Source organism: Cetorhinus maximus, chromosome 5 (assembly GCF_964194155.1).
Source record: "Cetorhinus maximus chromosome 5, sCetMax3.hap1.1, whole genome shotgun sequence".
NCBI classification, from domain to species: domain Eukaryota; kingdom Metazoa; phylum Chordata; class Chondrichthyes; order Lamniformes; family Cetorhinidae; genus Cetorhinus; species Cetorhinus maximus.
Window position 1 is genome coordinate 105,584,697 of NC_135883.1, and position 18,889 is coordinate 105,603,585.

The following is an 18,889-nucleotide window of genomic DNA, read 5'->3' on the forward strand; positions in this document are numbered from 1 at the left end:
TGTGGGTCAAGAGGAGCAGGAATGCTCTTCTGGCCTCCATAAGGGACTCCTGGAGCAAATCTACTTTGGGCACCTTCCCTGCTCTCCTAATAAAGATTCCCTTCTGTTACAGACAGGGAGAGGTGGTGAGCTAGTCTTTCCCACTTTTAGTTACCTCTCGGGTGTGTGCAACAATATGTGTTTTAGACAGTGTGTTTTAGATCTTTTTGTTGTTGTAATTGTCAGTAATAAACACAAAGTAGGCTTTCCAGAAAATTTACATTAAAAAAAAGGATAATGTTTATTCAAAAAACGTAAGTGCAACGAAACACTCCCACATGCAGACAGACATATACACAAGTAAAAATGGATTGCAGAGATAAAGCATATATTTAGGTTATTGGCAAAAGAAAAAACAAGTAGTAAATCACCTGTCCAAATTTCATTCCTTTAAAATAAACAGCAAATGCAATGGGAATATCATATCCTCACAAGCATGACATGACTGTCACACTTCCAAGAACACTTATCTTGTGCTGGGACCATACCACAGGAACCTTAGCGATAGCCTCCTGACACCCAAATTCACTTGCCAGAGAGCAGTTACATAACATTTTGATTGGGAAACCAGCAAGAGACATGCTAATGAGATCCTGCCATTAAAATCATCCGAGACTGTCTGCTGCCACTCACAATTGATCTGCCGCTTGCATTGCCATATTCCTGCCAGATAATTAAAATTAAGCTCAATGGGCCCAACAGTCTCCTTCTATGCTGTATATTTCTATTGTTGTATGTTGATATCTCCACAATCAAGGCTTAAACTTTTCATCGCAGTTTTAAGCAACAGATCAGCTACTTTCTGCAACAGTTATTGATACCACCGATCTTAATTAATTAGTAGCCTACAATTTAATATTCCATTATTAAATACAGAATGCAAAGTCAGCCGTCGTTTTATAATACATAATATAATGTCTGGGTAGGTTATACGTTACTTACATTAATGTAAGATATAAAGCAACTTTTTAATGAAAACATATTATTGCCATATTCAAAACAACCCGTTATTTGTAATTGAAGATGACCTGAAACACATATTGTCATCCTGTATGGTTTCTGTATCCACCACTGTAGTCTCACCTTATGAAGCTCCAAAGGATCCATCCTAGACCCTCTCCTTCCCATCATGTACATATTGTCCCTTTGGAACAGAAAGAGAAGAGGTGTAGCAGAATTTTCACCCTAATATGGGAGCAAAAGGTCAGGTAGGCAAGTGCTTAATTTTGTGCCAGCGGCCGGCATGCCACTTTGCAGACACCATAACCCACCCCTAGGCCATTTCAGGGTCTCCCCTCCACAATGGTGATCCAGCAACTGCAACCATTTTTATTTAAAATTTTATTGAAGACCCTGAGAGGGTGCTTCAAGATGGAGGTACCCTCTCTCTCCTTTATCTGCATCAGCAGGCTGCAGCTCCTTCCATGTTCGAGGGCCTCCTATTGACCTTCTAGCTTTGAGACCCCACCTGCCTTACTTAATTGTACGGCGAGCATGCCCTCTTGCTACTAATTGATCAATCAAGGGAAGATCACTGCCGGATGACTGTTCCTGACATAGTTCGGGGTTGGGACTCCCATTTTGCCTGGACATTCAGGTCTTTACACAAATTGCAAAATACTTCCAATGGGGTCAGTTTCCATATCTATGCTAACATATACTCTACCTCTCAAACACCTCTTTCAACCCCTTCCCTACAACTGGGCAGTCAGACTGCTTTCCATCGCAAGCTCTGTATACTTATCATCACGCCATCTTCCTCCCTGTCCACATTATCAGGTGATCACGATCTCACCATCTTATTTAAACCAAGCTGAGCTTGTGACCTCATGTCTTCTCCATCACAATGACTGCCTTCTTCCACCTGCATTACATCACCTGCTTCCATTTTACCTTTGCCTTTCCAATGCTTTTCTCACTTCCACGCTTGCCTATTCTCATGGTTTCCAGATCGGCCTCGCATCCTCCATCCGCAATAAATTTCACCTCATGCAACGCTCTGCTGCTTGTATCCTATCCCATCACCCATCATCTCTAACCTGATTTATACTTGTTCCAGTAGCCCAACTCTTCAAAATAAAAATTCTTATCCTAGCATTTAAATCCCTACATGGTCTCACCCTTCCTACCTCTATAAACTTTGTGAGCGCTACATCTCTTTCCTCAACCCCTCTATTCATCTGATTCCTGTCGTGGACCCTATTCTCCATAATTTGGTCATGTCTTTAGCCACAAGAGCTCCAACTCCCTGGAATTCCTTCCCTAAACTCCTTCCCTCTAGCTCTGCACCTCTTTTTTTCTTTAAGACACTCCTTAAAACTGCCACTTCCACCATGGTTTTGGTCACTCCTCTTAGTATAACAGCCTGACTCAGCATCGTTTTTTATGTTTATGTGAAGAACCTTAAGCTCTTTTTTTCCCATTTCAGACACTATAAATGCAAGCTTTGTTTTTGTAAAACAAATGGCCCTATGACTTATCATTCCTCTTTAACAAAAATATGTCTTTATTCTATTTGTTTCGGCTGGAGATGCTGCCTGTTCAGCTGTTATTTACTGGCTTTGGCGTTAAATTGGGCTGCAAGGGCAGCAGTTGGACCTGTCATGAGAAATTCCCCCCTTCAAATGATTGTTTATGGATCACACAATGCCCTTGCACTTCAAACCCATAGCTCATTCCAAAATGGATTCATCCAATGTATTTTCTACAACTAGGCTAAGATTGGTATTAAATTGCATTGGAACTGCAGAACAAATAGGCTAATCGCACCTTAACTACTGTGTGAACCCTTTCTAAACAGAAAAACATTTTATTCTACAGCATTTTGCAAGGTGTCCTCTGTGCTTTACGTGGCATGATAGCTACAAGCATCAAATTGATGTAATCAGTGGATTAAATTCAATTTGTTTATCTTGCTTTTTTGCCACTTCCTGTCCACTTTTGTAATGTTCATGACTCACATGTTTGGTAGGATTTCTATTGCTCCGGGCGACCAGCAAAAGTTTTCATCTCAACAGTGTGTCATTTGTGTTGCCTGCTTTACCCATTTTTATACTGTTATTGGATAGATACATTTTTACATTTATGAAAATAGAAGTATTGGGCAGAATTTTGCCCTCGGATGGCGTGCAGGCCCCACCGGCTCAGCGGCGGGCGGACAGCCGACCCCCGCCACCGAAACGGGGCCCGCCACCATTTTGAGTGGGCGGACCAATTAAGGCCTGCCCAGCGGCCTGCTCGACATGAAGCGCTATGTGCTTCCTGTTCCGGTGGGTGGGGGGGGAGGGGGAATCCCCATCTGTGTGCTCTTTTGCGCATGCATGCGAAAGAGCGCACTGCTCCCTGAGGCAATGTCCTGTCTAAGGGAGATTTATGACAGGTAAGTAAAGTCTAAAAATAGATAAATATTGAAATTATTAACATGTCCCCCTCATGTGACAATGTCACACGAGATGGGACATGTTAATAATAAACACATAAAATTTATCAAATGTTTAAAAAACGGACATGAAACTTCAGCCCACCAGTGGTTGAAGTTTCATGAATAATCTGGAGTCCACTGGGGCTCCTGGCCTGCCCGCCAGCCTTAACGGGCAGGTCTTTAATTATCTTAATGAGCCTTTCAATGGCCTCAATTTGGTGGGCAGACAGCTGATTTCCCTGTTCGCCCGCCTTCCTAAAAATTTAAATGGCCCGGGATGACGTCGGGGGTTCCTCCCGACATCATCCCGCGTCACTTTCCCCACGGCGAGCAGGCCCTGCCCCCAAATCGCCGAGGGGAAAATCCTGGCCATTGAGTTTCTAAACAATCACACTTAAGTAATCAGCTACTCAAAATGAAATCTCTGTAATTTTCAAAAATGTGATAACTGCATAATGGAATTTATTCTCTTTAAATGATCTGGGGGAACAAAAGTTGCTCTTTCCATAAAAATGAGTAACATGAACAAATAATTTAAATTTTTGCAATACATAGGAAAAGATATAAATGTATGTATATTGGCTACAAAATAAAGTTTCAGCTACTATACAATTTGGTAACAAGATCACAGGTTGAATACATAAATTATACTCACTCCTCCACTGTTTTGTAGGTCCCAAACAACTTCTCGATGCTGTAAGTGGATTTTACAGTAATTTTACAGTAAAGGGAGTATTCTTTTTAGGGAATGACAAAATGCTATTTTGTTTTGTTTCTATATTTTTGTATTTCAGTTGTTTTTTTTTAGTTATGTCTGGCTTTTTTTTCTGTGTGTATTGTTGAAGACATTTGCTTTATGTTTACTAAACTGAAAGCTTAGTTTTTAAAAAAAGAATTTTCTTGAATGCTACACACAGTGGAATATCTACCCCATTGTCATATATTACAACTGCACCATACAAGGTATTGCATTATTGATATGGACTTAACCTTATAATGTGGCTTGTGAACAAGAAAGATGTCTGATTCTTGAAGCTGTCATGGCTTTGTGCTGCACTGTTGTGAAACTGGTGGTTTTTGGCTGCTTGAAACCTCTAGAAGCAAAAACCTTTAGATCTCTGCCCCTAATGTCCATATTTTCTCCATCCATCACAAATAGCTGAAATGTATTTCACTTATTATTATCATTATAATTTACAATCTGCAAATGAACATCAGATTTAAAATGTGCACTTTCTGAGATTACAATATTTATTAATGGAACAATCTCATTTTGCATTTGAAGTTTCCATTAATTTCAATTTAAAAACATAAATAACATAGAAAAATTGAAAGTTAGTGTTAAAAACATTGAGTCAGCCAACTTTGAGATAAGAGAAGATTGTAATGAAAAAGAGCTAATTACAATACACAAGTAATCATAGTATTTTAATGCTTCTTTTAAAAGTGTTTTCTAAGCTTCAGTAAGGAACTAGCATAAGGAGTGTATGGTGAAAACAAAAAATATTTTACTTCATTAAATACGTTACCTTGAGATGGAAATTGAATATATTTCTAATAATGAGGGTGCATTGTGCTTCATGTATTTTATTTCAACATTGTTGTTTGATTTAGTTTGCAACCAGATAATTCCCAACGTTTCACATTGTTGTGGCATTTACAATCTCCCAGTACCCATGTTTAATTATTGAAGACTCATTTATCTTGTGGATATTGCATCACTGTTTTGGACCAGTGTGGAAAAAATGTGCCGCCTTTTAAGTCTAATTTTGAAAATTAATGTGTTCAATCTTTATAGGAAAATTATGCTTTTTATAAGAGCTATGGGTGTAAATTCATTTTCACCAGCGTGGATCATATAGCCCTTTTTAGAAACTGCTCTGATTTCATTCTCCTGATTTCTAAAAAGAGTGATTGGCAACCTAGGCAGTGCAGACAAAAAACTACCCCATGTGACGATCAACTTCTCAATATTATTATATGTACAATCCCAGGATTGTACAAATTATGTACGTTATACAAAGCACTTTATCAACTCTAAAATTGTTTTCTTTTGCTACTGTGGATAACAGAAGCCAATTTCTCATTGCATCTTGTAGATCCAGGATGAGAATAGCAGGTTAAGGAAGAAGTCAAATTAAATTGGTTCTATGATTATTCACTTTTTTTCAATTATTTGTTCATGGGATGTGGGTGCCACTGGCCAGGCCAGCATTTATTACCCATCCCTAGTTTAGAGCATATTTAAACCACATTGGTCAGACCAGGCAAGGGCAGCAGGTTTCCTTCCCTAAAGGACATTAGTGAACCAGATGGGTTTTTACAACAATTGACAATGGTTTCATGGTCATCTTTTAATTCCAGATTTTTATTGAATTCAAATTCCACCATCTGCCATGGCAGGATTTGAATACCAGTCACTAGAGCATTAAACTGGGAATCTGGATATCCAGTCCAGCAACAAAAAAACTATGCCATTGCCTTGCCTTCTGTCAGATGCATGCAGATATTTTCAATTGTTCTTTTTTATTAAGTTTGCAACACTTGGTGTAAAATGACAGAAATAAAAGGTAAATCACTCATTTCATTGTTCAGCTGAGGAATGCTGCATGATTCCTTTGATAAGGACTATAACAAAACAAATGACCTATTTCAGCTTTTTTTTTGCAAATGTTAATGAAGCTATTTGTGAGAAGTAGGAATCTTCAGATTAGTAAATAATTTTTTAACATTTTCCACTGTACCCTTTGTGTGAAATTATGCCCTCTGGTCCTAAACTCTCCTACAATGGAAACAACCTCTCAGCATCTACCCTGTCAAGCCCCTAAGAATTTTATGTGCACCATATCTGTGCTGTCCATCTCCTGGCACTTGTATCCTCTCCCCGCTTACCTTCTGACAACTCAGCTAACTCTCCTAGCCCCCGTGCTTGTCAGTGTTGCAAAAGGTTCTCTTGCTCAATCACGATCCCATTCTCTTTAATAATCAGCATCCTCACCTCTCCTCATAAAACTTATCCTTGATCCATCTATTCTCTCCTGCTATTATCTCATCCACATCTTATCTAAGTTTCTCAATTTTGTTGTCCTCTTTCAACAATGTGCCTTTTGTCCCAAAACACTATTTCAATACTTTCACTCTGATTTCTGCCACTTTAGACTCAGAGCGGGATCATCCCAGGTATGCGGTAGCAGGTGGGGAAAATGACGTTTTACTGCCGGCCACAATGGCAGCTTCTCACGCCGTATCACCCCAAACTTGCTGCATTATTTATGCATTCGTGGGAAACATGCCGTTTCCATGGCAGGTGGGCTCTCATTCGCCTGCCACGCTATCACCTCGAGGCTTCATCATGCCGGGCACCGCATTTAAAGTGAACCACGCACACACCCCTCAGTGCTTCCAACCAGGACTGCTGCACAGAAGACAGGATAGCCCTGAAAGGCAAAAAGACTGCAGCCCCCCGGTTTAGTGACGTGTGCCTCGAGCCTCTTTCGGGTGCCGTGGAGGTTCACCGTGATGTCCTCCACCTCCGGTCCGGTCACAGGAGTAACGGCATCACTAATCCAGCATGGGATGCAGTGGCAGTAGTGGTCAGCATCAATGCCCTGCAAAAGAGGACAGCCACCCAGTGCCACTACAGGATGAATGGTCTCATCCGTTCCTCCAGGGTAACACACCCTTCTCATCACTCTCAACTCACACTCACAAACCCATCATACATCCACAGGGATCTCACACCTCAAGGGACAACACCACTAATTCTCACGCACACCCACGCATCTCCATCAGACTCATATCCTCTGGAGCTCGTATCCTTATCTGTCCATGGCTCCGCTCACCACACAAACATTCCACACAGTGCCATGTGTCCTACTCACACTCTCTCCATCTGTTTCCCATGCAGGTGGAGCCGCCTCACATCAACAGGAAGAGGTCCCAGGCTGGGGGTGGAGTGGCCCACATTAGGCCCCTCACTCACTTTGAGGAGCGTGCCATCATACTTACTATTGGGGACAGGGACTGTGGTGACGGTGAGGTCGGCAGCATGAGCCTCGTGTGGATCCTGCACCACATCATCCGTCTCTCAATGCAAATGTGAGTGCTCTCTCTCCTGCTTTTGACTCTGCTATCATACACTAATTATCTCTACTTTAGTTCACATAGAGCTCTGCCAAGCGACTGACACCCTCAGCCAGCCAGTGCCTCAGCTCCAACCATATCCTCACCTCCAGCCAAGAGGACACCTCCTCCATTGAAGAGCTGGAAATAAGCAACCTGGAAGACCCATCACAGTGCTTACCCACACCCTCCACCAGCGCTGAGACACACACACCTCGGTGAGACCAAGATCTAGAGCAGGCTCAGCTTCACAATCTGGTGGTCACCGCATGGACAAGTGTCCGTAGCAGGAGGAGGCAGGTTCAGCCAGCTCCCCGGCACTCGGAGGACTGCTGGGGAAGAAGCATCCGTGAGGTCCTAGTCAGGTGGCGAACATCTGGATTTGGCCTTACTAGAGAGTCAGCCGAAGGTGTGGGAACATCTTGCAGAGCTGCTGGAAACCCTCAACAGAGTGGTTCACGAGTCAGAGGAGTGCGTCCGTCTGCTCTTTGATGAAGTGCCCACACGTGCACATATGAAGGTCTCCATGGGGAGGATGGCCAACGTCATGGAGATCTTGGCCCGGCAGAACGCAGAGATGTGTGCAGATCTGCACTCCATTACAGGAGCCATGGGTGAGCTGCACGGACAACACGAGAGGGAAATGAGGCACCTCAACATCCCCTAAGGTGCTCCTTCCCCTCAAAGAGCCTGACCGGGGCACTCAAAGGCAGGAGGAGGGGCAGCTGGACACCCCTGGGTCATCCACTCAGTAATCTCAGAAGCTGTCCTCTCCATCCCAGTCCCCTTTGCCTGTGAGCCCCTCAAACTTGTGCTCTGTTACCACAGAGGGAGCAACTGGCCAGTGAGTTATTCGGGAGGGAGAAGTATGTGTGGGGCAGGGCCTTTCAGAGCCTCGTGCAAGCACTCTCCCACACACACGGATCCTTCCCATATCACACTCATCTCAATGTCCTGAGCATTTTCAATGCTGCCTGCTGCAGTTCACTGTCAGTTGTCCATCTGAGCTGACCTCCATCTTCGCCCACCCACTGATCACACCCCCATGCAGCACCTGATCTCGCCCACCATGTCTCTCATTTCACTTTTGATTTAGACAGCATGGTGGTGATTCTGTTTTTCATTTTCTCCCCCATCCTTTCCCCTCTTCCAGTCACCCATTTATTTTCCCCCATCACTGTTGACCCCTGATGGCATCACCTTCCACCTCTAGTCCATGACCTACCACCCACAACCCTTTTCCTTCTGGGATGTTGAGGTGAATGTGGTGAAAATCCCACCCCCAACCACATTAACCTCCCTGACCTGCTCCTTCCCACCTTCAGGGTCTGTGTCTACTTCCGAGTTCCCAACAACCCACCCTCACCATCCCTTTTACCGCTTGTCGAACCCTCCCCTCCCTGCACTCCTTCCTCCTCCTGGACTCCCTCCCCTCTCTTCACCCCTTGCTCCCCCTTGAATCCCTCCCCTCTCCCCAGTCCAGGCCCACCCCACCCGGGAGGTGTAATGGAAGGAGTTCCCTTCCTTTACACCTTCCACCCCCCCTTACGCTTCCCTCCTTAGTTGCTGTCTTCTCCCTGTTACCACCTCCTCCACCCATGCACTCCCTCCTCGTGACACCTTCGTTCCTCCCTCCAAACCTCACCCCCCCCGACACCTTCATTTCCCCTCTCCCAACCTCACTCCAACCTGATGCCTTAGTTCCCCCACCAACCTCACCCCACTCTGACACGTTTGTTTCCCCCCACCGTCAACCTCATCCCCGCCAACACCTCTTCCTCTCTCGGTCAATCCTAGACCTTCCTTCCCCACCCCCCTGTGGATCTTCCTCTACATCACCTCGACCATCATCCTTTGAAAGCAGACCCTCAACAGTGACTTTCCAACTTCCATGAGCTGCTTCACGGCAGAGCCATGTCCATGATATTCCACCCAGCATGTCATGGACATTCCTCCAGTGTGCTGTTGCTGTCGGGCTCCAGCATCTTCTGCTCCTCGGATGTCCGCGATGTCAGAGGCTAGGAATCTTGTGATAAGTAACTCACCTCCTGACTCTCCAATCCTTGTCCACCATCTACAAGGCACAAGTCAAGAGTGTGATGGAATATTCCCCATTTGCCTGGATGAGTGGGGCTCCCACAACACTCAACGAGCTTGACACTGTCAAGGACAAAGCAGCCCGTCCACATTTGATTAGCACCCCATCCACAAACATTCACTCCCTCCACCACTGACGCACAGTAGCCACAGTGTGTACCATCTACAAGATGCACTGCAGAATTCACCAAGGCTCCTTCGACAGCACCTTCCAAACCCGCGACCATTACCACCTAGAAGGACAAGGGCAGCAGATAGATGGGAACACCACCACCTGGAAGTTCCCCTCGAAGTCATTCACCATCCTGACTTGAAATATATCGCTGTTCCTTCACTGTCGCTGGGTCAAAATCCTGGACCTCCCTTCCTAACAGCAATGTGGGTGTACCTACACCACAGGGACTGCAGTGGTTCAAGAAGGCAGTTCACCACCACCTTCTCAAGAAATACTAGGGATGGGCAATAAATGCTGGCCCAGCCAGCGAAGCCCACATCCTGTGAATGATTTTTTAAAAATGTGAGCAAGGTCCTGATGGTAAGTCCTGACTTCTGCATGTCACACTTGTCAAGACGTGTTCTGCACCGGCATGTTTTCCCGCCAATGTGGGCTGACAGTCCAGCTGGGGGGGAGGATGTTTCCAGCGGGCTGGCCTTATAATGATATGCAAATGTAGTACAAGGAGGTTCCCGACGTCCGATGGTGGAAAACGCAGTCCGCCATTGATAGGCTGAGTGGATGATTGCAAACTGGTTTCATGACCTCATGAAAGAGATTTTTAGCCATCTTGCCATATTGTCTGCGCACACCGCTGAACACACTCGACGCTAGCAACCACGGACAACTCCACCCTGAGTCTCAAATGACAGTGGGTGGGGGATGGTGGGGGGGGGGGGTGAAGATTCTCAGATTTTGGCCCAAAATATGCATGATATCCAGGATTTGCCCATCCAAGACCAGAGCTGGGTACCGGCCTCATTTAAGCTATGTCAGTAGCCTGTGGGTATCAAATAGGCACTTGTTTCAGGCCTCAGAAAAGTTTCTACACAGGGCTGGTCAAGATGTAGCCTATGTTAAGTCTTTCACTAAGTCCTGCTCGCCCATCATTCCTGTCCTTGCTGCCCTATAATATGTCCTTAGTACTCACAACATTGAATTTAAAATTCTTATCCTCATTTTCAAATCCTGCATGGCATAGCCTCACCCTATCTCTGCTATCTCCTCCACCTTCCATAGCCTTCAATACTCTTCAGATTTTGATTCTGCCCTTCTGTGCATCCCTATTTTCCTCCCAGCCAAGAAAGCACATTGTTTGGTTTTCTACATAAATGGCGCTGAATAAATACACAGTTTTCCTATCTACTTTCTGTTAACTAGATCAAACATAAGAAAATTATAAACTTAACAGTGGAGTCTTCAAATGACAGATTTTATGAAATTGCTTTGTCGGCACAGAATTTTTTTGCTGGGGGAGCGCAATTTCAAAAAATCTGCACTTTGATGTAATGCTAGAATTGGGCAGGGGAAGAGTCTGATTTTAAACAACCCTGGACTGTGATCATTCAAAAATAAATTTGAAATAACATTTGTACCACTGAACGACACTTCCTCTTACTAAAAAAAATCTCTCAGTCTAGAATAAAACATTTGAAATTTCACCCAAATCTTTCAAACATTGTTAGAACTCTTATTTTGATTTTAGTTGCAAATCATTATGTTTTTAACTGGCCCATTTGTTTTAAAACTAGCTTGCTGAAGACCAGAGATCCAGGAAGGAAACAAATATTTTGGAATCATGTTGTAAATGGTTTATATATTTATTTACTTATTTATCGATAAATAACTTTTGCAGTGATTTATTCTGGTTACCTGATCGTCACAGAGCTCGTGAGTCCTCTAGTGTATCCTACAGCTACCACATTCATATATTACGTTAGCCCACTGGACCACTCCGACATTGCGTGAGATACGAAAATAAATGTGGATGCTGCAACAATGAAAAAAGGAATGTTCCTGAATGCATTCTCCAATTGAAATGTCTCTGTTTCATACGTGGTAGGAGAGAACATTGCGGAGATCAGAATAATCTGGGGATTGCTGGGTAAATTTACTCCACTGTGGCATCTTGAATTTGGAAGTATCAATTTTTCTCTCTACCCATCTCTAAAAAGATAGCTCTTGTTTGTCAAAATTCAAAGAGTGCAACAAAGGAAAACAATGTGCTGCTGATTACTGTACAAAAAAAAAATCAGTCAACCCAGGAATCACCATTGGCTGGTGATTGTGCTCTCTGAGCAACCCTTTGCATCAGTGGAGGACAGCCAGTTGATGTCTGATTGAAACATTGTTCCTCTGGCCAATGTACATAAAGCAATTTTTATAGTTAAAGCTTTATCTGGCAGAAGTGTAACACTTAAAGGACTAAAAGATTTTAATGTAGAAGGAAGATCCTGCAGGAGTCACTGATCTCTGCAGCCAAATTCTTGATATGTGTTCCTGACACAAAGCTTCTAATTGTCAGCGCAAATTCATTTAAAAATCCATCGTTGCATATTGTTGTACAAACCACAATAGAGGGAATCATTTCAAACAGTTTCCACTGAAAACTATGGGCAGAATTTTACTGCCCCGTTTCAGCGGGGACGGGGCCGTAAAATGCGGCAAGACATTCTAAACCTCATTGGCTTCGGCGGGAATCTAAAATCCTGCTGCCGTAAAATTTCACCCATATATTTTCTGCCGTGAAATTATTATAGAGATATTGCGTTAAATCCAGGACAGCCATGAAAAGAGTCTAAAAATCAACTCTAAAGAATTAAGGAACTCAGTCTGAGTAATACTACAATAGGTATGTGGGAGGTAAAGGAAGGTGATTACAAACTGGATAAACTGCCATTTTTGTAATCCAAACAGTTCCATAGGAAAGGTTTCCAACTAAATTGTATAGGATCGGAACCATATGTTTAAAATTGATAAGTCCTTTCATTCTAAAATGTTGTTTGTTACAACCCATAGAAAGCACAAATTGATAGAAGCACTGGCTAGGTAGGGAACAAACTCGGGATTTGATAATTCACTCATTTCGAGAATCTTAGAATATCAGAATTTCATATCCGTATATTTGACTGTATCTGTGTTAGTTATATGCCAAATATTAAACACCACTTCATAGCTCCTGATCTTAGTGTCATAATGAAGGATTGAGCTCTTTTGGTGTACATGAAAATATATTTAATGTAGTAAGCATAATATATTAGTATAAATTGTTTTTTAATATCCAGATTTGCTCTTGTGTAAACAGCCATGTAAGCATTCAGTTCCTGAACTTTTTATATGAAAACAAGGCTTGTAATAAACAATTTGTACCTTCACACTAAAGTTTGTGCAATTCAGATTAAAAGTTGAGATGCATTCACTTCCTCATACCAAACTGAATATATGTATTCACTCTTTCCACATTGGAACTGCCAAACTTCAATATATCTTAATTCAGAGTTCTTGCATTATAGCAGGGAGCTTTATTGTAATACTTATGTTCATTTGGTCCAAAATTTGTAACAAATTGAAAGCTGTAATTCTTCTGTGTCACTAGCAGCAAAGCCTTTGATTCAATCCTTACGGTTGGAATGTTTTCAGTTAATGCAATCCTGTTCTTAAAAAGTTAAATAGTCTAGCTGACTTATTCAAAGAGAAATAATAGATCTGCAGTTAAATGCAAAATAGATCAATGAGTACAGAAAACAGGAATAACAATTTTTGGAAGGAGTCATAAGTATGTTTCTATCTTATGCTTTCTTGACTGTAGGTTGTGGGTACCACTGTAGAAATGTTATCCAGCCTCACCTTTCTGCTAGTGCCAAAAAAAACCCAAAAAATAATTGTATAGATGTGTTTGTGTTGGTTGCTACTAGGACAAAATGTTTATTTCAAGCCCTGGAAAGAAATGGACTTTACTCCATTAGCACCAGCAAGGAACTAGAAACTGCTGAATTATGTGACTCTTTATAGTTCCTGTATTGTCATCAAGTTGTATTGTGATATCTATCTTTGAGATGTTGACTTGTCCTGAGACACTTTGTACATTGACGAGTTTGTTGGACATTCCATCATATTTTGTTAAGTGTGTTTTGCAGTGCAGTTATTTCAAGTAGGTAGATAAAAATATGAAAATTGTACCTAACTTTGTATATAATAGAGCAGTAATACTAAATAAACATTTGTTTCCCTGAGTTCTGTTTTCGTATTGTTCTTCCACAACTAAAGAAATATTACAAAATAAGGAGGTACATATGCTCAATCATGCAGAAATTGAAAAATGAAAAGGGCACTAACGCCTCTATATACTCCCGATCTCTGTAATCTCCCTCGGACACACAACCTCCCAGAAATACTAGAGAACCAAGAGGCTGGTGGGAATGTGGAACTGAAAGAAATTAGCATTAGTGAAAAAGTAATTCTGAAGGAATTAATGTAACTGAGGGCTGAATTTTCTGCTTGGCGGGGGGGCGGAACAGGAGCGGGCACGGGCACGGGCAGGCGTGGACCTGATCGCCGCCCGCGATCAGGTCCGCGCCGCCATTTTTCGCGAGCCGGGCAATTAAGGCCCACCTAGCGTAATGCGCGACTACCGAGGATAACGGGAGTGGGTGGGCGGCGGCGGGAGTACATTGTCCGGCGGGTCCAATGGCGACCCGGCGGCCTGTTTATCAGGAGCGCTGGCAGCCTTTGCAAGGCTGCTCACAATGTCAAGTGGAAGAGCTCACCAGAGGGATTCTGGTGAGCAGGCCAGTCCAGAGGGAAGGCCAGTGGAGCAGACAGGCTGGAGGGTAGGGCAGCAGGACAGACCAGGCCGGAGGGTAGGGTGGGGGGCCAGTGTTCCCCTCGTTTCTCGGATGACTGCCATGCTGCCCTCCTCGAGGAGGTGGAAGCACGGCAGGAGGCGTTGGTTCCCCAAGAAGGGAGGAGGAGGCTGCCTCACATGATGAAATATGCCTGGGTGGAGGTGGCGGAGGTGGTGAGCTCCCACGACATGGTGCGGCGCACCTGGATCCAGTGTCACAAGCGCTTCAATGACTTGTTGCGCTCAGGAAGGGTGAGGACAATGTTGGCATTGGTCATTTAACCCAGCAAGTCAGCTTACCCCCTTGCTCTCCCCCCCACTCTCCCCCCACAAAATCTGAGTGTAGTGACTGCATTGAATCATAGACAGCATGTGTCCTTTGCTGGGTGGGCCAGCAGATATTACCCATGCTGAGGTCAACCTGAGAGGGTGGTGAAGAGATGGGTTCTGCATGTGTTACACTGAGTCCCACATGACTGGTTCGGGGGCAACCTGGAGGAGCTGCACCTAGGCGCTGTGTTTAAACTCCAGGACATGTCCAAATCAAGGTGATGACATGCTGGGAGGGGAGCTTCAAGGTGGCGTGGCAATGAACCATCTGCTGTGCTCTGCGCTCCACATGCTTGCGCCTCCTTGCTATGGAAGGATATACTGTGTGGTGCCTAATGTGATGTAGGCAGCATGTGACCAAGAGGGGGGGGTGCAGGGTGGGGAACAGGCCTAGCATCTTTGTGTGAGTGCTCAGCAGCAACGGGGTGAGGAGGCTCTGGAGACCTGATGTGTCCCACTCTGGTTGGGGTGGGCCGTCTGTGAAGAGAGTCCATGTGCAATTTTCACTAATCAATGCTTGTCTCTCATTTTCAGTAGAAGAATGCACATAACGCAGCAAAGCGTGCGAGGACTGGTGGCGGCCAGGCGCAGATCGCCATTCTTAGCCGCTTCGAGCAGGTGGCCCTGGATCTTGAGGGGCGCCGTGCACCAAGGTCCACTGGTGTCGGTGAGGCTGGGGTGCCATGGCCAGGTATTTATGCCCAACAGTGAGGTCAGCATTGTTCTCCCAACAGCCATGGCAGTGCTGAATGTTAATTGATTTAATTTTGCAACATGTCCTGACCATTGGTTATGGAAGGATGATCCGGGGGACAGGCATACACTTTGACATTGTCTCCACGTTAACTGATCCACTGTCCTTGTTCTTATGATCAAAATTTCATGATTTTTCTTGACCTACCACTTCTTCTAGGTGCTGCCCTGACATCCACAACAGGGGTGGAGACAGCCTGTGGAGTTATTTCCCCTGTCGCTTTGATGACTTCAGTGGCCGTCTTCTGGAAAGCCGAGGCCTTGAGGGCTCTGTCTTCCTTTGGCTGTCCTCCTGTGGGCCAGCTGCTCCCTCTGCAGTGACAGAGGGCGAGGTTGAAGGTGTCACAGGCAAAGGAAATTCGAAGGGTGCAGACAACCTCTGAGGTTCCTGAGTGGATGACGCAGGGGTGTCCAGCTGTTGCTTCTCCTCCCTTTGGGTGCCTGAGGGACCCGGCCTGACTCCTTGAGGGAAGGAACGCCTGAAGGAGGTTGGTGTGCCCCATTCCCCTCTCGCGTTGCCTCTGCAGGAACTCACCTCTGGCTACCGCGATAGAGTGTAGGTCTGCGTGCATCTCCGGCAGAACATGGACCTGGGTCTCCATGGAGTCCGCCATCCTCCCCATGGAGACTACATGTGTGCTCATGTGGGCACCACTTCATCAAACAGCAGGCGGATGGACTCCTCCGACTCACGAGCCACTCCACTGACTGCTTCCAACACCTCTGTGTGGTGTTCCCCTGCCTTCTGCTGACTTTCCAGGATGAGCTGGATTGCTGATTCCAGAGGCTCATCATCCGACCCAGATCTTACGGATGCCTCTTCCCCAGCAGTCCTCCGAGAGCCAGGAAGCTCGGCTGAAGCTGCCTACTTCTGCTGCAGACGCGTGTCCATGCAGTGACCACCAGACTGTAAGCCCTTTGCTAAACTAGCACTAATACCCACCGAGGTGTATTTTCCTGAGCTGGCGGAGGGTGCAAGTCACCGTGTGATGCCACTCCAGGTGTGGCTCTCTCCTCTTCCACTCCCTCTTGGCTCATCTCTGATCTGGGGCTGGGGCTGAGGCCTGATAGGGAATCCTTCTGCTCCTCCTTGGGCCTCGGTCTCTTCCTGGAGGCACCTGTAAGTGAGAAGGAGAGTGCAAGTGACAGCATCAGCTGCCTCCAACATGGAGGCGCATTCAAACCTCAGGTTTGCATTGAATGGTTGGATATGAATGAGGTGGACACCCAAGTCGAGCTCCCCATTGCTAATGGCTTGGGCCCACTCCACTCCGGCGAGCTCAGATGCCATCTCCTTGAACTCTGTGAGAGACCTGAGATATGGTCTTCTCATGCTCTTCTGTTGACTCGGATCTTCTCCTGCTCAAAGAGAACAGCAAGTTTGAGTGGAGTTGCATGTTGCATGGATTGGAGCAATGGAAATTAGTTCATTTATCATACCTCTCCTCCTAACATAGCCCGCTTTTGTGGCACATCACCACTGGTGTGAATTGGGCAGAAGGGTTGTGGACCAGCTCCCTCCAGAGTGCTGAGGATTTCCACAAGCAAGGGGAAGGCTCAGATAGGCATGTGATTTGCGTAGGTTGCTGGTTTTCTCTGCACCTAAGCCGGTTCCCCTTCTTCCACCCACTTCCCCCCACCCCCTTCCATGCAGTGTTTCATGTCTGCTGAAGGACGAAGGTGGCAGTGGGCACTCCATTGCAGTGTGGATGCACTGAAGAGGGACTGTGAGGCAGGAAATACCATTGCCACTGGGCATTGGACCCTGACGTATTGGAGTATTTGTGGCTTATGCAACCACCTGATGAAACTTAACCAGTGGGAGCGAATAAAGTTGTTCATCCTCTTCCGGCGCTGTGTTGCCGACCTATTGCGTACCCCCTGGGCACTAACCTGTGCCCATACATTGTTGGATTCCCTGCTTGGCCTCCTCCTCCCATCGGGCGGGTACAGCACATTCCTGTGCACCTCGACATGGTCCAGGATGACGTGCAGGGAGGCGTCACTAAATTTCAGAGCTGGGCCGATGGATGACCTTGCCAACATCTCTGCTTTTGGCTTGACATTTTGGATGTCTGGGCGTCTTTTAAATATGGCGCCGGGATATGACAGCGGGGCGCATGCCATCAAGCCGCCCTGCCACAGAAGATGTCGCAAAATCCCCAGATGCATAATTAATTACGTCAGGGCCGGAAGATACCGCAGGATTTCCCTTCAGCTGCCGCAGCGGGAAACACTCCCTGTCCCCGCCCCCACCACAGGGCTTGGTCCCAGATGGGAGAATTCAGCCCAATGAATGCATTGGTGGACATCTTCCAAAATTCTATAGATTCTGGAATGGTTCCTACAGATTGGAAGGTTGCAATGCAACTAAACTATTTAGAGAAGGAGGTGAGAGAAAACAAGGATCTACAGGCTTGTTAGCCTGACATCAGTAGACGGGAAAATGTGAGGATGTGATAACTGAACACTTAGAAAATAATGGTAGGACTGGGCAGGGTCAATATGAAAGGGAAATCATGTTTGTCAACACCTGCTGGAGTTTTTTGAGGATATAACTAGCAGCATAGATGAGGGGGAATCAGTGAATATGGGGTGTTTGGATTTTCAGAAGGCTTTCGATAAGGTCCATACAAGAAGTTATTAAACAAAATTAGAGCGCATGGGATTGGGGGTAATATTCTGGCATGGATTGAGAATTGGTTAACAGACAGAAAAGAGAGAGTAGGAATAAACCGGTCATTCTCAGTTTAGCATAAGAACATAGGAACATAAGAAATAGGAGCAGGAGTGGGCCATTCAGCCCCTCAAGCCTGCCCCGCCATTCAATAAGATCATGGCTGATCTGCCCCAGGCCTTAATTCCTCTTTCATGCCAGCTACTCATAGCCCTTAACCCCGCCGAGTTTTCAAAAATCTATCTACCTCTGCTTTAAATGCTTTCAGTGATCTAGCCTTCACAACTCTGTGGGGTAGAGAATTCCAGACATTAACTACCCTCTGAGAGAAGAAATTCCTTTGCAAGTCAGCTTTAAGTGAGTGTCCCCTTATTCTGTAACTATGCCTCTGAGTTTGAGATTCCCCCACTAGTGGAAACATCTTCTCAACATCTACCCTGTCAAGCCCCCTCAGAATCTTGTACGTTTCAATAAGATCACCCCTCATTCTTCTAAACTCTAATGAATAAAGGCCTAACCTGTTTAGTCGTTCTTGATAAGCCAGCCCCTTCGTCCCAGGAATCAGCCGGGTGAATCTCTTTTGAATTGCCTCCAATGACAATATATCCCTTC